General features: G+C 38.9%; 1 protein-coding gene across 10 annotated transcripts in view; it reads right to left on the bottom strand.

Annotated features, from left to right (window-relative positions):
• Positions 1 to 22,161, bottom strand: part of LOC5565647 (ADP-ribosylation factor 6) — a 90,593-nt gene extending 68,432 nt beyond the window's left edge. For 2 of the 10 annotated variants that reach the window (XM_021841202.1, XM_021841203.1), the window contains exon 1: positions 19,949 to 20,296. The gene's annotated coding sequence lies outside the window, so the exon portion shown is untranslated. Of the gene's footprint in view, positions 1 to 82; positions 524 to 19,933; positions 20,297 to 21,762 lie in introns of those variants that run through there. The other 8 variants (XM_001649960.2, XM_021841197.1, XM_021841205.1 and 5 more) reach the window with 6 other exon arrangements.
• Positions 22,162 to 22,697: the final 536 nt, after the last annotated feature.

Consider the following 22,697-nt stretch of genomic DNA (forward strand, 5'->3'; position numbering starts at 1 on the left):
AAGAAAAAGCTATATGTAGAGATTTTATATTTCAAGCCAGACTGCAAAGCACTAATGCTCTGTTAAAAATGTAAATACTTACATCACGTCACGTTTCGCCTAGAATCACTTCCCACTTGAACTCGACTAACGATTTCCACCACTTTTCCCACTAAATCGATCAAGGACATTGATAGGTTCCTACACACAGGACACCAACCTAACAAAATTATTTGTTTTCCCCTGAATTAATCAAACTAATGGCGTTATTTCCACTAAATTCACTCCCCACTCTCGCCAGTGCCCTTTCAAACGTTCGCTGCAATTGACATGTCGTTTTCCGCAACTTTCGATACATCGATAAATATTTTACTAACGTTTCGCGTCCCGTTTATTTTTACCACCCCACGTCCGATCGGCGACGTATCCTTACAACGAACTAGCTAGTTACGTGTTTGCTATATTTTCACTCCACTGACAGCAGCAACAAAAACAATGAATTTCCTTTCGTATCCACCGAAAACGGGTCTCGGTGCGATGATGTCAATCAATGAAACGTTCCACGCTGTGGTCTCTGACTTTTTGTGTGTACACGTAGAAGAAACATACTGTTGTGTTAATGTTACAACCACAAAACGGTTACATGGCGACAACGGAACGGATACCAACACCACTGACTGACTGGCTGGTTGTTGTGGCCAACATCACGTTTGATGTTTATGCACTCTTTCATTCAAGCAACAACAGAAAAGTCGACAAGAACCGTCCTACACAGTGGTCTAAAGTTGAAAAATCATGACAAATTACGCATTCTTCAAATTTTACTCTTCGTTAATGAAACATGATTTAATATTGCAGACCTGATTCTGGACAGTCACCATTCTTCGAACAAAATTCTAATAAAATTACTATTGTTGATTGGTGAGCTCGTTTCATGCTTGTAATAACACAAATTTATATCGTGGCATTTTTTTTATTTAATCGTTAAACAAACTCTGGATGGTTCGTCACTACAAGTATCGTTATAAGCCCTTATTCCTATTGTATAAAAAAAATAAAGTTTTGATTATTTCGGTCAACCGAATTTTGTATCTTCAAATCTTTACATACAAGCAGCATGCGTCATATAATTCTTATTTTCTATCATTTACCCACAAAAACTGACAAAATGGTACACCGTTTGGTTCAATTCTCGCATAACTTCTGATCTCGCCCTAAAAGCCATTGGTGACCATGTGTGTAGCTCGTTGTTTCTGAGCATTTGAATGGATTTTCATGTTATTTAACAACACTATGTGGAAGAAAGGATCATTATCTACCTGCTCGTGATGTTGTTTTGGATGCATATTCTTTCATTTGCTCAGAAACAACGAGCTACACACGTGGCTACCAACGGCTTTTAGGGCGTTATCTCAGAGTACGCGAGAATTATTTACTGCGTTTCTGTGCCAAAGGATTGACTTAAGTAGTTTTTTTGTTTTGACCCGTGGACTCTGTCACCCCATATAACAAAACGGTGAATTTTCTTCTTAAAAGCCCGTGCGTATTTTCAACTGTAAGATACTAAGATACTATAAACAATAGAATACTGTTAAACTTTGATTTTCAACTTTAAACCATATTTGGAATTTATTTTGCCAGATTTTCGAAAACCTAGACCACTGTGCGTCTGCTTCTCGATATGGTTTATGCAGCCAGACAGAGCCTTCAATAGTTCTCATCGGTATGTCTGTGGTGTTTGCTTGTTGGTATTCTCTCTCACTTGCTCTGCAGTGGAATTGAATGGATGTAGATGCAAAATTCGCCGAGTATTGCCACGGTATGGGTGAATCTGTGAGAAAAGCGATTTCAGTTCCTCGAATCACTGCAAATTATTCGTCGAAAAAATCGCTGCTTTCTCGCACTTTATTGTACCACGAAAATGTCGATGGTTTCGTACTTGAAGACCACTGCACTGAGCATTGAACCTTGATGATTATTGAATTGGTTCGTCGATGGCCACTTGCTCATCGCGCAGAAAAGGCGTTGCTGTCTGGCAATACATACTTCAAACGGCACTGTTATTCAGAAACTATCCTGGCGTGTAACAAGATATGCTCTCCAGGATGTCCCGTGTTTCCTTTACGTCAAAGTGATGCCTTTGTGTGCTAACAAAAGCACCAACACCATCACTATCAGCGGTTCTGTTCCGATGGGGCGGACGACACGAGACATTCAGTCGATTAGGCCCTGGATGTTTATAGGCGTTGGGGTTGGAACACGGTGGCCAGAACGTGGCATAATTATGGAACCAGTGGGAAACTGGAGGTGCATTTCGCATTCCGCATCATATTTATTGTATTGAAAATGAAGATTTCATATAGAATTTAGCCATCTAACTAAACAAGTTCTACCGTAAATCACTGCAGCTTTTCTAGCAATCCCTAGGAATACTTCAAGGATTTAGTGAGTGAATACCTTCAGACATTCCACTGGTAATTGTTCCAGGGAATTCTTCTGGGATACCACTGCAAATTCTTCTGATACTTTCTCTAAGTATTCCTCCAGTGATTTCTCCGAGAATTCTTCCAAAGCTTCCTACGGAAATTCCTCTACGTATTCCTCAAAGAATATCTTTAGAGTTCTGCTAATAATTCCCCTATGCTATACAATTCCCCAGGAATTCTTACAGGGTGTTCTATAGGATTCCAACACCGAGAAGTCAAGGAAAGTTCCATAGCAGATAAGATCCTCGTCCGACCGGGAATCTAATCCAGACCCCTTCAGCATGGCTCTAGTTTGTAGTTGTGGACGTTACCACTAGGCCTTTAAAAGTATCTTTGAAAAAAATACTGGAATAATCACTAAAAAAAAATCATAGAAGCGCTTGCTGTATTAATTACAATATTGATCCTAAATGTGTTCCTGTAGAAATATCTAAAACTGTGTCTAAACTTGTTATAACGACATCGAAAGGGATCGTCGTAATAGAGAAAAATCGTAGAATGGTTATGTGAGATCGTTAGTAGAAGTACTGCACGAGTTCCTCGAAATTCCCTGGATGTTGTTTTTTTCTGTATGAATTTTTGGTTGAATTGCTGCAGAAATCTTTTGATGAATTCTAGGTAAATTTCTGAGAGAATCTTTGGATAAGTTCCTGTATCCCGGAAATATTTTCTGAAGGGACCTAAACTGTAGCTACAAAAAAAGCAGAATACTTCATTGCAGAAATATTTGCAGGATCATCACAAGAAAGTCAGCAAGGACCATTGGAAGACCTATTTGTACTTATTGTGAAAGTATTACGAGGAATACCTGAGAAACAAAACTCTGGGAGAGTGAAAAGAGTGATCCTTAAAAGAAAAGTTGGGAAATTATTGGGGAATCACAGAAGGAATGTAACTCCCATGCAAAACTTTGGTTCTTCTTCTTTCTGGCGTTACGTCCCCACTGGGACAGAGCCTGCTGCTCAACACTTCCACAGTTATTAACTGAGAGCTTACTATGCCAATGACCATTTTTGCATGTGTATATCGTGTGGCAGGTACGAAGATACTCTATGCCCTGGGAAGTCGAGAAAATTTCCAACCCGAAAAGATCCTCGACCGGTGGGATTCGAACCCACGACCCTCAGCTTGGTCATGCTGAATAGCTGCGCGTTTACCGCTACGGCTATCTGGGCCCCGCAAAACTTTGGTGTTACCCCTTAAAAACACACAAAAGTGTTTTGTTAATATCTCGTTTACTTCACGTCTATTTTAAACTCTCTGGTTCATTTGAAAAACATTGAATAACGTATTTTGATGACAGCATTTTTTTAATTTTGTTGATTCAAGTTACACTTGAAGATGTGAAAATTTTAAAAAATTACGCTGAAAAACATGGTTAATTATCTCAGCACTGGGTCGACCAAATTTATAAATCAATGTGGCGATCATTTGCAGAAAAAGCTAAACAAATCATGCTAAAGTTTGGGGTAACCCCTCGATACGGTATATGTATCATGCAAAAGTTTGAGAAGTTCAAATTAGACGTGAAATTAAAGAGTTATGGACAAACCCCATTTGTATGTTTTCAGGGGGTGACCCAAAACTAAATAGGGAGCCGGATCCTATTCTTGGCACTTTTGATTCATTTCGGCAGTGTTTTTTTTAAAGCTACAGCGCTCATATTTGGCCACATTATGCGTCGTACTGATGCGCTTCTTATTGCAAAGTTGCAAACAATTCGGCCGAAAAAAAACCCATGCCAAAGTGAATCATGGAAGTGCCCAAGTGGTTCTGCACCCTATCTAAACCTATTTTTTTTCCAGAATCTACTTTGAAAAAGGTTGTACAGTAACATTTTTTTTTGCTATCTTTATTAACGAGATTTTTAGCCCTGGGCTAGTTCATCTCGGGACCAACGGCTTTACTTCCCTTCCGAAGGAAGTCGTCACTGAATTTTTTTTAGTGACTATCTCGGGGATGGGATTCGATCCCAGGTCCTCGGCGTGAGAGGCGTGTGTTCTAACCACTACACCAGGTCCGTCCCCGTACAGTAACACTTTCAAGAATGTCTCCTAGCAATTTTCAGAGGATTTCCTGCTCCTGAAGAGTTCCTTGCATGAATACCAGACAACCATAATGCCATATGAAATATGCAAAATACAGCAAAACTTTTCCTCCTTGACCGACCCACCTAGCCGTCCAGTCTATTTTCACGACCCACCAATGATAAGAAATAGGTTTTGCATATTTCAAATTCGTTAGTTTTCAATATTCCAATTCCATTTTTTTATCCTCCTTCAAAACAAGGCAAGAAAGACTTGCTTTTTTTTAGAAGGCTCAGTTTGATATTGTCTACAAATAATTCAAACTATTGATTCGAAGGTTTTTTCGGCACATTTTGAACTTGTTTTACTGAGCTCACAACTGCAGATTCGATTTTCAGGGTAACAGCAGGAAGTCAGGAATTTAACTTCAAGCATATGAAGACTAAAAAGAACTAATTTGATGTTTTGAATAAATATTCATTATAAAAAGATCAAAACTCGGTTGAGCTTCTAAAGAATAAGACATCTTTCAAGAATGCTTTTGGATTTTTTTTTCAACATGCTGAACAAATGGCAAGGATAAATGACAGTAATGAACGTGAACTTTGAAGGAAAATCATATCGAAAAAAAAACTCAAATCCACTGCTGTCCCTTTAGAAACAAAAATAACTCTTCATGCTCAAAAAACTCAAAATAACTCATGTTGGGATCCCGGTATTACTTCCCCAATTGTCCATAATAAGTTCTGTTTCCACATATGCCGTTTGAAACATCTAGCAATAATTCGCCTTGGTTTGGCCGAGAACATCGAAGAGTTGCGCAAATCAAACTTCCCAAAACGTAGTTGAATTGTCCGTGGGTTTCATTTCATCACTCATTGCTGAAGGAATGAGCTCAATTTCATCTACTGCTCCAGCGTTAGTGTTGTTTGTTCCGATCGCCACACGTTCCACGATATGTGAATCCAGACGCTTATAATCAATGGAATCAGCAGCACTATTGTTCGCACTCATAGTAGCTACATGTTGATCGTTTTCGCAGCTACTTTCTTTGTTCAGTTCAGTGCTATAAAATTGATCACACATTTCATCTATAGATGACTTTACCGATGTGTTCACTTTTTTCAGATCATTGAAATCATTTTTGAACTCATTGAATTGACTCATAAGTTCTGATGTTCCTGTAGTCAAAAATAGCAAATGATTCGCAAGCTTGTTGCACATATTTGCCCAGGCGTTCGTTACAAAATCGTCTTGCTGTCCATCCATCTTCCAATCGTAAATCGCGTTCATATCACTCAACGATGCTTCCCGTTCGTTCAAGCCACCGTAGCGCGGGATTCCCGGACGAGCCCCCAAATTTGTTGGGATCCCGGTATTACTTCCCCAATTGTCCATAATAAGTTCGGGTTATGATACACGATTACACAGCGTAACAAAAATGACATTTTTGCGTGTCTCAAGTATCAAATTATGTGTCTCTAGTAGATTTGAGGTTGTTGAATCTAGTGTCATTTTCAGAAATGTTCCAGCACGTCACAATTTTTAGCTACAGGTCGCCAAAGTTGCATAAAACACTGGTTTCATTGATGTTTACATGAAATTTAAAGTACAATTTATCAAACTTTTTTGTAATCTAATCCACCAAACATGCAAAATAGCGATTAAATTTCGATTAAACCAATTTTTTTAACATGCTTGCAGTCTCCATACAAAAATCTTAGTTTCTTCTATATGGCAAAATACAACAATTCTCTAAACCATCAAAAAATAACTTTTCCGCAACGAAAGTTTTACAAACTTTGATGATAAGTATTGTTATACACATAAAGTTTAAATTCTGTGGCAAATTAAACCAATATATTACCTTACAAGCTGGCAAACTTGCATGCAAGTTGGCTGAAATAGTCATTTTTTGCATTTTCAACAGCCAATATCTCAAAAACTAGACGTGCTATGATATTTCTGAAAACGGCAATGGTTTCTGTAACCCTTAATTTAGTAAATAGCGGTATTTTGGTGCTGGAGACAAAAACGTGTTCCGCAGTGTTACGCAACATGTTCTATTTCAAACATCACTTTTATTCTAGCGATCAGATCACAACGACCGATCTGTCGCTCGCTTCGTACTTAACTGTCTATTCTCTAGTTCAATACAATCGAGGAACTATAATTCAAACCGAAATCCAATAGAGTCGTCTACAAATAATTTAAACCCAATTTTATTGATACAACACTCATTTGATAAAGTGTGTGAAAAATAATTAATATTATTTTTTCTCCCTCAGGAGTCGCGATCCACAGTTTGGGAAACTGTGATCTAAGCCTAATATTTTTTTCTAGTGTCTACTTTAAAAATGTTGTACAACAGTACTTTCAAAACTGTCTCCTAGCAATTTCCAGAGGATTTTCTGCTCCTGAAGACCATAGTGCCACATGAAATATGCAAAATACAGCATAGTAGATCAAAACGCTGATTGGAGCCACAAATAGGCGTTTTTATGTGAATAATAAAGTCGTACAATTTCATCCTTTTTTTTTTGAAAATCACCTGCTTGACCTCTGACTTAAAAACAGCGGGAACAAAAGAGAGATTAAAACAGAACCAGAAAAAATGCTTCTATTCTAGAAAATCTAATATACTTTCTTAGGAAGATATTCCTCTAAGCATTTCCATGAATTTTATCAGAAAATAATTATTTAGTTTAACAGTTTGGCTTTGGTTTCACTCTTTGCCCAACCAGTCATTTAGACTCTGGAAAAAATCTGTTGCCAAAATCGAACGGTTTAGTTGCCGAAATTCTTCATTACACCACGATTACAGTTTCGACGAATCATCCACAGGCAAGACAAAGACAGGAAGTAAAGCTGTCAAAATGATCTGAAAATTGTCAAACTTATTGAGGTTATTATTTTGGGTGAAATCAAGAATCTAACCGTGTCAAAATCTGGCGGTAAAGTTGTCAAGATCGAATCGTGCCAAAAACAAACCATGAGCCTCTGTACGTGCCATAAGTTTTTTTGTTCTCATGACTTTTACTGTGCGCCGTGTGTTGGTGCTGTCTCGCTCTCTCTCACAGGCATTTTGAAAACAGGGCGCACAGTAAAAGTCAAACGTTTTTTAGCATGCATAGGCTCATGTCAAAATCGAACAGGCCAGTGCCAGTTTTCCAAATTTATTTATTGTATTTCTTACTAAATAGGAGATTTTCAATAGTTCAAAAATTTGTGTTTGAAATATGTATAGTTTGCTGTGAGTTATTCTTCTTTTTCTTGGCATTACGTCCCCTCTGGAACAAAGCCTGCTTCTCAGCTTCTTATGAGCACTTTAACAGTTATTAACTGAGAGCATTCTTTGCCAAAGTTGTCATTTACGCATTCGCAAATCGTGTGGCAGATACGATGATAATGTATGCCCAGGGAAGTCAAGGAAATTTCCATTACGAAAAGATCCTGGACCGACCGGGAATCGAACCCAGACACCTTCAGCATGGCTTTGCTTTGTAGCCGCGGACTCATGCGATCGATTAAACATTTGATTTATTGAATGCTTCCTCATCCATTGACATAAAGACTGGACTCGAAAAAATGAGACACACAAAAATGATCCCCAAAAATTAATTTTGATTCGGATACAAAATTTTCAGGAATCAAATAACTATATAGGGGAACTTACGTATTCTCGGCAGCTTAAGCAGATGCCTTCCTTTTTTTTGGAATTTTCTCGGACATCAGCAGACAAATTCCGTGTTTGTCTATTTACATTTATGCGTTGCTCAATCCTCTATCGATTCACACCGAAAGACTTGTCAAAATGATTTTGGAAACGTTTTTACAACTCTGCGAACATCCCTTGTCAGTGTGACTATTGTCGGCAGCCTCACTCTCTTCGGCAACTTTCCCATAACAACTGCTGGTGAATCTCTTCGGCAGCTCCAAATCAGTCGCACTTTGAGGCGTGTTCATTTGAATTGATGGCATCTCCGGCGATATCGTTTGTTTAACCTCGGAAATCTCGCCAGCGGGAAGCGGGCAGAACAAAGAATCATCTGAACGTTTCCACTGATGTGTTTTGATAGAAAAATACTGTGTATTTGGCGTTTGAAATTTGGTTGCCGATAATAGTCGAATGGTGCCGAAGCCTTAAGTCTCCCTATTAGCTATGTTTTGGCATAATTTATTTATTGAATTTCCTCCTCCAAGCCGAATGCTTTTACATTTCTCTTAACACTGCTCATGAGATCTTGGGCGAGGCTTTGCCCATCTTTCCTACAAAATTTCTGCCAGTTTTTTCTTCGAACCTTCATTAGTTTTGAATGTTTTACCGCTTTTCTTCAAATTCTTCTTTATTATCGCCCAAAACTTTTCGATCGGACGAAGTTCTGGTGTGTTTGGCGAGATAGCCTCCTTTGTGACCACATTAACGCCCTTCGCATCCTATCAATCTTGGCATCAATCAATTGGTATCAATTACAGGCTTGGCGTAATGGCACGAAGCGAGATCCAACCAGAACAGCGTGGGACCACGGTGAGAGCGGAGGAAGGGCATTAAGCGGTTCTGGGTTATTCCCTTCGATAAATCTGCCCGTTTATGGTGGCGTTTGTAACGAACGGCTTGCTGTACCGTCCGCACTCGCAGATCACCTGCCACAACAAGTACTTCTTCGTGAATTTCAAGACCAACAATTGAAAAGGCCTCAAGTCCAAAATGTAAACAAATCGGTTTTCTGCTGATTTCAGTGTATAGGAGCCTATTCTTACTAAAACATACAATAGTCATTTAAAAATCAAGACCAACAATTGAAAAGGCCTCAAGTCCAAAATGTAAACAAATCGGGTTTTCTGCTGATTTAAGTGTATAAGAGCCTATTCTTACTGTAACATACAATAGTCATGCAAAAACATGCATGAAAGTTGAAAAAATATCATTTTTCTTAAAGGCCCCATCTCATTTCCCGATAATTAGGATATTAATCGCAAATGCGGCCTTTTCCCAAAAAGGCCCCATTTCTATATTTACTTGAAACCGAGTTGAGGCCTATTAAACAAACATCAAAATTGCAACTAAAATTACGAAAAAATGTTTCAAATTTACTAAGCAGATACAAGTTATACTTCAGCCGCTCCGCTCCATGTATTATTTTACACAGCGATAGTCTCAACGGCGAACATAATCAAATTTTCCGTCGGGTTCGTGTGGAGTGATGTATTTTGTATCATACTACCTAATAATACCTGTGTCAGCATGTTTGTTCTTCACGACTTATTGATAACAACACGATTTCGTTACAATTGCATAAAACATAACGTTCAATTGAAATATTACTTCAATTGAACAAATATTTCCATATAATTGCTCGACGACACTCTCGCTTAGCACATCCATTATGTTTATCGATGACGATGATTGAATAAATCACATATTTAATCGACCGCAAGAATCTCCTCTTGCTGCAGAGATCCCATGTACCTTGCTTTACCACGTAACACTCTTCTACACTTCAATTATCGTATTTTATCATGAATTTTGAATGATTTTCAAAAAGCCACATCTGAAGATGATGAAAAAACAAGCCACAACTAGAAGGCCTCAACACATTTTAGAGTAAACAAAGGCGTCAACTCACAGGCCTCATCAGCGTCGGCCGGCGTCTATGGGCACAAATGAAAAGGGCTGCACAGCTTTTGGTGAAATAAAAGCCTCATTTCCTTTGACTCGTTTTTTTAGCAGGATTTTTTGCTAAAATGATAGTAATGAATATTCATAGCTATAAATCAGTTTATCCATCGACTTTCTGGACGATAAAATAACATAAAATGCTTAAATTCATAATTTAAATTTGATTTATTGTTTGACAAAACAAGATTGCATTTTTCTCATTGTTTACTTTTTGGAGATGAGGCCTTTTGAATTGTTAGTCTTGAAATATGCATAAAAGTTGAAAAATTAACATTTTTCTAAAAGGCCCCATCTCATTTTCCGCTAACCAGGATATTCATCGCAAATGCGGCCTTTTCTCAAAAAGGCCTCATTTCTATATCTGACGGAAACCGAGTTGAGGCCTGTTAAACAAACATCAAAATTGCAATGTAGATTGCGAAAAATGTTCCAAATTCACTAAGTAGATGATGGTATACTACGAAACGACTGCTCCTTGTATTATTTTACACAGTGGTTGTCTAAACGGCGAACATTATCAAGTTTTCCGTCGGGTTCCGGTAGACTGATGTATTTTGTATCATACTACCAAAAAATACCTGTGTCAGCCTGTCTGTACTTCACAACTTATCAACAAAAACACGATTTGGTTTCAATTGCATGAAAAATAACGTTCAATTGCAATATTATTTCAATTGAACCAATATTTCCATACATTTTCTCGACGACAAACTCGCGTACCACATACATTATGTTCATGGATGACGAAGGGTTCAATCAATCACACATTTATACGACCGCACGAATCTTCTCTTGCTGTAGGGATCTCCATGTACTTTACTTCACCACTTAACACTCTACTACACTTCAAATTTCATATTTCATCATCAATTTTGAATGATTTTCAAAAGGCCACATCAGAAGATGATGAAAAATCAAGCCACAACTAGAAGGCCTCAACACATTTTAGAGTAAACAAAGGCGTCAACTCACAGGCCTCATCAGCGTCGGCCGGCGTCTATGGCCACAAATGAAAAGGGCTGCACAGCTTTTTGTGAAATAAAAGCCTCATTTCCTTTGACTCGTTTTTTAGCAGGATTTTTTGCGAAAATGATAGTAATGAATATTCATAGCTATAAATCAGTTTATCCATCGACTTTCTGGACGATAAAATAACATACAATGCTTAAATTCTTAATTTAAATTTGATTTATTGTTTGACAAAACAAGATTGTATTTTTCTCATTGTTTACTTTTTGGAGATGAGGCCTTTTGAATTGTTAGTCTTGATTTGTCCATCTTTCTCCTCCGAAACTTTTCCGGAACCTTCATGCGGAACGTACCGACGAAAAAAACTCGAGGCCGGGGATTAGTTTGGTGTCCGCCTCGATGTATGTCTCGTCATCCATGAGGAGACAGCCTGGATTGACCAGCCACTCACAGCTTCCGCGCACGCAATTTGGACATCGTGTTTTGCTCGTCAGTCCAGTTAGGCGTCTTCCTGACCTTAAAAACACGTAGCCCAGCCCACTTTATGGTCTGCTGGACGAACCACTTCGATAAATTGACCTTTTTGACCACGTCTCGGGTGGAAAGGTTCGAGTTTTTCTTAAAGTACTGTCTTATCTTCTGCGCCTTCTCTGGGTATTCCGTTTTCGGTTTTCGGCCGCTTGCAACGCGCCGCTCAAAGATTAGCTGGAGTAGTTCTTCTTGTTCTTATACACCGAAATTAGCAGAAAACCGATTCGTTCACTTCAATTGTTGATCTTGAAGTATCCTTCAGATATTAATCCAAAAATTCTTTTATTTAGAATACATGAATGAAACCAGGATTTTGACGTAGAAGTACGTCTCTCTTCTCTATACAGGAGTGAAATTGGAATTTCAAAACCAAGAGCGTTACGTTGGCATGAAATATTTTAAACGTTTATAACTTTTCGCTGGCTTAACGAAATTTCTTGATTAGCATCACAATCGAAAGCCAAGACATCAAAGCTTCATGTCGTTTACTTACTGAATCCCACATACCTGTCCAAATAGTTTAATAACTGTTTTAAAAGAGAACGTTGATTTCAAGCAAATCTATAAATAGGGGTGACTAGAGAAAATTTGACGTCATTTGCTTTTCACTCTCCGATTGGCTCGCATCTCAGCAGGCGACAGATCGGCTTGTTCTGACCGGGCGTGCTTCTCAGGCACAGACATCGATAGTGAAGGACGCCCCCGTTTGTCTTGCTTCGCTCAAATCAAACTGTCGAGCGAGCGAGAGAAGATGCCGTCCGAAGCTAAAGCCATCACCGCTGCCACCGCCTAGAAGAAGAAGAGAAGCAGTCCACAGGAGAAATTGCGGTCGAACTGTGAACACGGTCGGGCGAGTCTTTCTCGCTTTGTGGTTCACCGCTTGTTTGCGTTCACCCAGCCATCGTCATCGCCGCCGCAAATTTCATCGGCCGAGGAGCTGTTGACCCGCGCTTCAAAATTTCGACTCGTGATGAAATCATCATTGGTGGTCAAGAAGCAATCCCGTTAGGAGCAAATACCAGAAGCCCCCTGAGTTTTGCTGGTCCGAGCAGTGTTATTTATCCGTAACAACATCGAAGCTAACAAAGCCATCGGTTCTTTTCAGAGCCATCAAATTTGTGGAAAAGAGTTAAAAGAGAAATATTTCCGACTTTATTTATAACTTCTAGTATTCCTAAATCAATTTCACGGCCTCATACAAAATTACATTTGTCGTGAATAATTTATGACTCAACCATTTGGGATTGTACTCGCGGACGCTGCTGCAGTGCCGTCGGGTGAGTGCTCAACATTTCACAACGATTGCAAAATAGAGTGGCTTTTCCAACAGCGCCTTTTATGTTCCATATTTTATGGGAACACTTTGATTAGGAAAATTATCCCATGTGACAAAATTGCGACATATTTAGAATGCTTTTGAAAAGACATTCTCATTGAACAATTGTAATAATTTTGGCACCCATGGATCAGGAATTTACCGTCATAATAAAAAAAACTTTTAATTATCAATAGCTCGTATTGAATATTTAGGGAATGCCAATCATTCCAACAATTCATGTTCGACCAATTTCTCACGCATTAGTATTCTCCGCAATTTTCAAGTAATTCCAAGCAAAACACATTATTGGCACATACCCATCTCCCAGATTGGTCGATCAGAAAGCGAAGAGCACAAAAGGGAGGAGCATCATCTGCTATTCCAATGTTATAAAACATGCTGCCTTCGTTGGATTCAGTTTCATTCCATTTCCGCTTTCGAGCTGGTAAGAGCTCCTCCGAACTTGCTTAGCGAGAAGTACCTCGCTGCTAGGAGCCTGCTGAGCTGTTAATCCAGAATCTGGTTTGTGAAATCGCTCAAGATTTCAAGATTGAGCTACGTTTCCAGATTTCAACTAAATCCCTGTGTATGCTACTCTGTTGCTGTTGTGTACCCATGAAATATTAAGCTTGTTTGTCGAATAAACAGAGAACTTATTCACATCTTCTTATTCTTCTTCTTCTTGGCATTAACGTCCTCACTGGGACAGAGCCTGCTTCTCAGCTTAGTGTTCTTATGACACTTCCACAGTTATTAACTGAGAGCTTTCGTTGCCAAAGTTTCCATTTTTGCATTCGTATATCGTGTGGCAGGTACGATTATACTCTATGCCCAGGGAAGTCAAGAAAATTTCCATTACGAAAAGATCCTGGACCGACCGGGAATCGAACCCAGACACCTTCAGCATGGCTTTGCTTTGTAGCCGCGGACTCTAACCACTCGGCTAAGGAAGGCCCCAACTTATTCGCATGCATTTGCAACTTTTTCGATATTCCATACAAAATGACCAACTTTGGTAAGTTAGATCTCAGTTATTTATGGAAATATTTTCGAATGAAACATTCACAGAACATCAGATGTAACTCGAATTTTAACATATATTTTTGAAAATTTATCCAATCACAAGTTTATAAGTAATAACGGTTTGACTAAACTGTAATTTTCGACGAAAAATTCAAAACTTTTTATCTTAAAATCTGATAGCCTTACACAAAAACTGTCTTCAGCAAACTTATTCATCTCGTCAAAATCTACAACTTTTCTGAAGATACCATGAAGCTATTCCTTCAATATGTTTAGTTATGTCAATCATAAAAAATCGTCAAAAAAATCACTTTAGTCAAACCGTTACTGCTTTTCAACGTGTGATTGGAAAAATCACTCAAAAACATATGTTAAAATTTATGTTATGTCTGATATTCTGTTAAAATTTCATTCAAATCCTTCCATAAATAACTGAGATATAGTTTATCAAAGTTGGTCATTTTGCATGAAAAATCAAAAGAGTTTCAGTTTTTATTTCTCAGCGAAGAATCACACCATCAACGAAAATAGCGCGAAAGCAATAACCAATCGCGTGCGAGTAGCGAACGGAGTGACGAAACAATCAAGCGAGAACCCCACCACTCGCCATCGGTGAACGGAGCTCGAGCAAATAAAACCACTGGTTGTTCTGCTCCCAGCTCATTCACAAATCTAACGGCATAACGAACGGATCAAGCAACGGAGCAGCAAAGATGAGTGCGTGAAAGCCACAGCAGTGTGCGAGTAGCGAACGGAACCAGAGAGCGGAAGCAACAACTGAAAATCATTCAGTGGACGGATTAGTAGTTAGCGCCAACCGGCGACCTGTTGGAAAGTAACGCCAGCAAAATATACACCATCTGCCTCTCCTTACCATTCATATTCTTGTACTTGATGAATTCAATGAAATGGTTTGGTTTGGCGATGGAGCGAAGAGTTATTAAGGATGATTTTACTTAACAAAGAGTTGTTGATAAATATTCCAATCAATAAGAGTTGTTTTGAAAAAGTTCACTTTTATCAGAAATTTCTGCTTTACCAAAGAGTTGTTAATGAAATTCCTGCAGCAAAGGGTCGAGTTTCTCCCCACGAATATTTCCAGCCAGGACCAGTCATGGAGGACAATCCATCCCGAGCATCACGGCCCCCGCTTCCAAAATTCTCGAGTACGGAAATTGGAAAATTAATACATAATGCTCATCTTATACATCCCTTGCCAAGACATCAACTTCATATAGCCTATTTCTCAGATTAACGCAATAGACTAACATGTAGAAAAATTTCAGATCAATAGTTGCTTATTACAATTGGTCAGGAAACAGTTTATTGAACAGTATTTAAAATCTGTCGCAATTTTAATACATTTTCCAATTTAATACTCGAGAATTTAGGAAGTGTTCCCCCATTATATGATAAATCAACGATGCTGTTAGAAATACCATACAATTCTGAGTAGTATGATGTTATTACGGTCCGACGGCGCTGCAGTGGTAAATCCTCAAATTCATGTAATTATGTGGGGTAAATTATGTGAACCTTATTGTAGTATACCGCGATATTTAGATCATTATAGATAAATCAGTAAATATCATCCAATAAACCCTTTTATGAACGTATGTTGGCCCTGAAAAGGGCCGATTGAGCTTGGATGCTGTGACCACGAGTTTACCACGAGGCGAAATCTAGAAGCGCGGATCGGTCAACCTAGAAATCTTGAGCGATTTCACAGACCAGATGCTGAATTGGCAGCTTGAAGAATAACAGCTCAGCAGATTTCTAGCAGCGAGGTTCTTCTCGCTGAGCAAGTTCAGAGGAGCTCTTAGCTCGAAAGCGGAATTAGAATGAAACTGAATCCGACGAAGGAAGCATGTTTTATAACCTCAGAATAGCAGATGATGCTCCTCCCTTTTGTTCTCTTCGCTGATCAACCAATCTGGGAAATGGGTATGTGCCAATAATGTGTTGGGCTTAGAATTACTTGAAAATTGCGGAGAATGCTAATGCGTGAGAAATTGGTCGAACATGAATTGCTGGAAGGGTTGACATTAACTAAAAATTCAATAAGAGATAATGATAATCAATAGTTTTTTTTTTATTATGACGGTAAATTTCTGATCCATGGGTGCCAAAATTATTATAATTGTTCAATGAGAATGTCTTTTCAAAAGCATTTTTAATATGTCGCAATTTTGTTACATGTGATAATTTTGCTAATCAAAGTGTTCCCACAAAATATGGAACATCAAAGACGCTGTTGGAAATGCCACTCTATTTTACAATTGTTGTGAAATGTTGAGCACTCACCCCGACGGCACTGCAGCAGCGCCCGCGAATACAGTCACAAATTGTTGAGTCATAAATTATTTATGACAAATGAAATTTTGTATGAAGCCGTGAAATTGATTTAGGAATATTAGAAGTTATGAATAAAGTCGGATATATTTCTCTTTTAACTCTTTTCCACTAATTTGATGGCCTTGAAAAGGGCCGATGGCTTTGTTAGCTTTGATGCTCTTACAGATAAATAACACTGCGGGATGTTATCAGTTGATTGCCATGGTCAAACGGGGAATCCTCAACTCAAATGTATAAATTTGAGCAAGTTATTTGCTTAAACGACGAACCGAAAGTTTCGTGACGTGGATGGCGCACAACAGTACCAGGTAGTGGATCACCGGGCTTAAGTCAAAATCTGATGATGGCGGCGATGACGATGGCTGGGTGAACGCAAACAAGCGGTGAACCACAAAGCGAGAATGACTTGCCCGACCGTGTTCACAGTTCGACCGCAAATTCTCCTGTGGACTGCTTCCTCTTCTTCTTCTTATTCTTCTTCTTCTTGGCGGCGGCAGCGGTGATGACTTTGGCTTCGGACGGCATCTTCTCTCGCTCGCTCGACAGTTTGATTTGAGCGAAGCAAGACAAACGGGGAGGTCCCTCGCTATCGATGTCTGTGCCTGAGAAGCACGCCCGGTCAGAGCAAGACGATCTGTTGCCTGCTGAGATGCGATCGAAGCGGAGAATTGAAAGCAACAAAAGTCTGGACGACTATGACAAAAGTCTGGATCAGCAATTGGTAAATCAAGACTAACAATTCAAAAGGCCTCATCTCCAAAAAGTAAACAATGAGAAAAATGCAATCTTGTTTTGTCAAACAATAAATCAAATTTAAATTATGAATTTAAGCATTTTATGTTATTTTATCGTCCAGAAAGTCGATGGATAAACTGATTTATAGCTATGAATATTCATTACTATCATTTTAGCAAAAAATCCTGCTAAAAAAACGAGTCAAAGGAAATGAGGCTTTTATTTCACCAAAAGCTGTGCAGCCCTTTTCATTTGTGCCCATAGACGCCGGCCGACGCTGATGAGGCCTGTGAGTTGACGCCTTTGTTTACTCTAAAATGTGTTGAGGCCTTCTAGTTGTGGCTTGTTTTTTCATCATCTTCAGATGTGGCTTTTTGAAAATCATTCAAAATTCATGATAAAATACGATAATTGAAGTGTAGAAGAGTGTTACGTGGTAAAGCATTGGGATCTCTGCAGCAAGAGGAGATTCTTGCGGTCGATTAAATATGTGATTTATTCAATCATCGTCATCGATAAACATAATGGATGTGCTAAGCGAGAGTGTCGTCGAGCAATTATATGGAAATATTTGTTCAATTGAAGTAATATTTCAATTGAACGTTATGTTTTATGCAATTGTAACGAAATCGTGTTATTATCAATAAGTCGTGAAGTACAGACATGCTGACACAGGTATTATTAGGTAGTATGATACAAAATACATCACTCCACAGGAACCCGACGGAAAATTTGATTATGTTCGCCGTTGAGACTATCGCTGTGTAAAATAATACATGGAGCGGAGCAGCTGAAGTATAACTTGTATCTGCTTAGTAAATTTGAAACATTTTTTCGTAATTTTAGTTTCAATTTTGATGTTTGTTTAATAGGCCTCAACTCGGTTTCAAGTAAATATAGAAATGGGGCCTTTTTGGAAAAAGGCCGCATTTGCGATTAATATCCTAATTATCGGGAAATGAGATGGGGCCTTTTAGAAAAATGATATTTTTTCAACTTTCATGCATATTTTTGCATGACTATTGTATGTTACAGTAAGAATAGGCTCTTATACACTTAAATCAGCAGAAACCCGATTTGTTTACATTTTGGACTTAAGGCCTTTTCAATTGTTGGTCTTGAAATGTTGGTTTGTCGCGGGTTACTTCACTGCAAGGACTATTTTTGACAAACTCTACCAATTCTTCCCAGTTCCATCACGCCAAAGGCAGCAATTCCAAGGGTTGACTTGAGGAATGAGCTGCAGCGCTTAGGCAATCATCGATTAGTGACGCTTTGAGACGTGAAATACTGGATCATAGTGGCCCAACCTGCATATTGATGAGTATCAATGTACAGAGCCTAAATGCTGATGCAATGGATATTGCTACAGACCAAAGCACTGGACCGATTCAATCGATTATCACAATCGAAGCACCCGAGCCATCAAACATCTAATCTACTGGAGGAGTTTGGCGAACTACAGCTGGAGCCAGAAACCGATCACCCAACCAAGCAACACAAGGAAGCAACGACCAAACAAACAAATTCAATCAACTGGCATTATTCCTGGAACACCATACACTGGTTCTCGAAACCACAGAACGACAAATGGTTCTTTTCAGGACTACCAAAATGAGTCCAAAAAGAGTTAACTTCTGAAAACTTCATCCGATCAATAACAACACAAAACTAGTACACTTACAAATTCATACACATGACAAATCAAATTATTAATCATCGTAGTTCTACGTCAACCCCGCGGTAATGTAATAGACATTACCCACCCCAAATTTTTTTAATGATATCTTTACAAATTGAACCTAATATTAACAATTCGGAATTCATCTTTACATATACCTTTCGAAACTCCTCTAAAGATCCCTCCAGAAATTGTTCAAGAAAGTCCTTAGCCCTCCAAGAATTTATTCAGTCATTTTTCCATGGATTTTTATGGGATTGTCCAAAATTTTCGTTCAGATCCTCCAGCTAACTTTTCTGTACGTATCTCCAGAAATAACTCCGGAGACTCCTACAGTATTAAATCCCAAATTTTGTTCAGAGAATCCTAGGAATTTATCCCCCTTATCGAGAGATGTTTTACAGCAATTCTATCTAGGAATTAATAATAGATGCACCCAGTGTTTTTTCAACGGATTTCCTAGGGTATCCTTCAAAATTGTCGTTCTGTATATCTTTGAGATTTCAACTAGGATTTCTTAAAGATTAACTCGAAAACCTCTTTATTCTCGCATAAATCAACTAATTTTAAGTATTCAGATAAGGCGGCATCCACAAATTACGTAACGCTCTAGGGGGAGGGGGGGAGTAGGCTCAAGCGTTACGGCTCATACAAAAATTTAAAAAAATTCATACAAAAAGCGTTACGGAGGGGGGGAGGGGGTCAAAAATTTCCAATTTTAGCGTTACGTAATAAATGGACGCCGCCTAAATAAAAAAAAACTTATTCATCAATCCATAGCACCGCATCTCCCCCGAAACTGGCCGCCTTGCATTGCACCAACACACGAACAGAGAGCCGCATTTTGACAGAACGCAAACATCAGCTCACGGGGGAGAAAAACATGACAGTGGCAAAGAATGCAGCAAACCCCCTCTCGGGGTAATATTTCCCATCGAACCAGACTTTTCATGTATCGAGGGAATCCCTATCATCAAAATCCGTCGCTTCCGACAAATTAACCCAAAAGTCCCTCTCGAGTCTTACATAATCGATAGTGATTAGTCTACTGAATGGGTCGTTATCTCTGGGTATGTCCTCTGGCCAATAATGCAACCCCAAAAAGAGCCCAACAATGACGTTAAAAGTACATTAAAATAAAATTCTTACCAACTCAACACATACACAAGAAACCGAAGGCAGCAAAAATCGGCCAACACCACTCCACTGGAACTGGGCGACGACACAGCTATCCTTTCCTGCTTCCAGTTGGAATCCTCCGCAAGGCCGTAATCCAAGTAACCTGCCCAATCAACAGGAATTCACGCAAAATCACTTCCAAAACTTTTATGCCTTTTTCTTCGCACACTGGGCAAAAATCAGCCAAAAGTAACACTTTCTCCCGTTTTTTTACCTCTCTTCTCACCACCACTTTTCCTTCACCCCCTCAACACACCAGCTCACTAAACTCATCGGCCAGCAGAAATTTTTAACCAACACTACACGGCACTATGGTTCGAAGGCGGTCAAAACCTCAAAAATCAAAGTTGTTTTCTCCGAACGGTAATATTTTTCCCAACTTCCTTAACATATTGGTGGTTTAAATCCAAAGTTTGAAGCAGATTCATTGAGTTCTGAATTTTATACAACTCTTTGAGTGGACCGTGGACATGATTTTTCAAGAAAATTAATAACTGCAATCCATAACTCGCCAGCTATTTGTGAGTTTAAATAGCGCTCAAACCGCCATGGTATGTTCAGAGAAGTTGATTGTAGATACATAAAGTACAACTGAATTGAATAAAAACTTTCATTGAATTTATACAAAGTAAGTTTAGGCAAAAAGTTCTTCAAAAAACATATTATTTTTTATAAAAGTACCCTAAGACATTAGTAGCCCGCGAATGCCCGCGATGAGAATAAGTTCATTCGAAAGCTAAAAACAAGAGCTTTCAAGTAGGGTACAAATTATTTTGCGAAAACTTGCGATAGACCACTTTTAACGTGTTTTAAAGGTGTACGAAGTGCAATTCTAGTTGAATAGTAACAATCCTGTGATACGCTAGTACGTGTATTGCAATCGTAGTAGCCATGAATGGCTTCATGAAAACCAACGAATAACTCGCACCTTCTCTTCTTCTTTTTTCTGGCGTTACGACCAACTGGGACAAAACCTGTTTTTCAGTTTATATTTCTTATGTGTACTTCCGCAATTATTAACTGAGAACTTTCTTTGACGATTGACCATTTTTGCATGTGTATGTCGTGTGACAGGTACAATGATACTTCATGCCCTAGGAGATTGAGAAAATTTACTTTACGAAAAGTAAGTATGAAAACAGTCAAAAGCTATAAACATGGCAATCATGCTGAATTTGATGAAATGGATGATACTTGTAATGCGGCAGGGATAGATCTGTGATATTTATGGATAAATTTGCATAAAATGTTCACAGTTTTTCAGACATCACATGAATTGCAACATATATAACGAGTTCACCGTAGTGAATTTGAATAATTGGCATATTAAAAAAAAGTTGTAAATTTAGACGAGATGAACAAATTAGCACAAAATGGCTTTTGTGTAGAGGTTCCATATTTTTGGATAAATCGTTGAAAAGATTTCGTCAAAAATTTCACTTTAGTCAAGTTGTTATTACTATTAGTGTTGTGCGTGTAAAAATTGTGCAAAAATATGTTGAAATTCAAGTTATGCCTGATATGCTGTGAAAATTTAATTTCAATCCGTCAGTAAATAACTGAGAAGTAGCCTGCCCAAATTTTTAAAAAAGTTGAGAGATTGAAAAAGTTACAAATTTATTGTCCAATCTTTTTTATTCTAATTATCAGTCCAAAACTAGAAACATTTGATATTAAAAGCCCATAACATTTAAATATGGCATAACATATGTGAAATAAATGATTTCAGCTATTTTGAAGAGAGTTTGAGGTTTTGGCCGACATTTGTTCTAGATCGAACCAATGTGCACGGGGCCTACTTTGCTACCATTCCTTTCTCGCTTTGGCGCACTGCACTTGCCGCTCCTCGCTCCTGATCACACGTCGTCCTGCTCTTTCACACGGCCAGCAAAACCCACGACACGATGATGGAAGAAGACGATTCACGATTTTTTCTCGCTGCCAGCGGAAAAAAAGGAATTTCGCGACGCGACCACCGAAGAACCGGACACTCCCGAATCGGAATCTGCGTGAGAGATTGTCCACTTCCGGTGCTTCCACGCGAATGGAGCCACACACGCACTACTGGGGCACAAGATTATCTTTTTTTTCACTCGAAGCTGATGGAGCAAGAATATTTATTGAGGCGGCGGTGACGATGACGAGCAGCAACGGCAAAAGCAGTTTGCATTTCGATCCACCGACGATGACTGATCGCGAACCAAACGGCGCTAGCTTGCCTTTTCTCGCTCTTCTTCGTTCGCCGCGGCATCGATGTGCTCGAGTCCAGAGGTGCGGTTGAAAGAATCTAGTTGTCCCGTTCATTCGCTTTCGCTCTAACGCAATCACAGACATGACGTCATGTCTGTTATTACATTCGAACGCAGGCGAAAGAAAGAGCCAACTAAATTCTTTCAACTGCACCTTCGGGGTAGATCACATTGATCGGCGATATGAATGACGTGCACGCTGAAGCTGAGACACACAACGAGAGATTCACTGCCCTAGCTACACGCTTAAAAAATAGGTAGGTACAAGAACATTGAAAAAAAAAACAAAATACGATTAAGACAATCCCTTGGACAATCCAATTCGCTCCCAATACGACAATTTGTCCGGTGGGGTGTGCTGCTGTCGTCATGATGATGGTTGACGAGAGCAATGTCAAACTCATTCATGGTTTCAAAACATTCGGAACAAAATATTTATTTTCACCGCTTAAGTGGAATAATGTATGAAATAGAATGAAATTCAA

The sequence above is a fragment of the Aedes aegypti genome, chromosome 2 (assembly GCF_002204515.2).
Source record: "Aedes aegypti strain LVP_AGWG chromosome 2, AaegL5.0 Primary Assembly, whole genome shotgun sequence".
In the NCBI taxonomy this organism is placed as follows: Eukaryota; Metazoa; Arthropoda; class Insecta; order Diptera; family Culicidae; genus Aedes; species Aedes aegypti.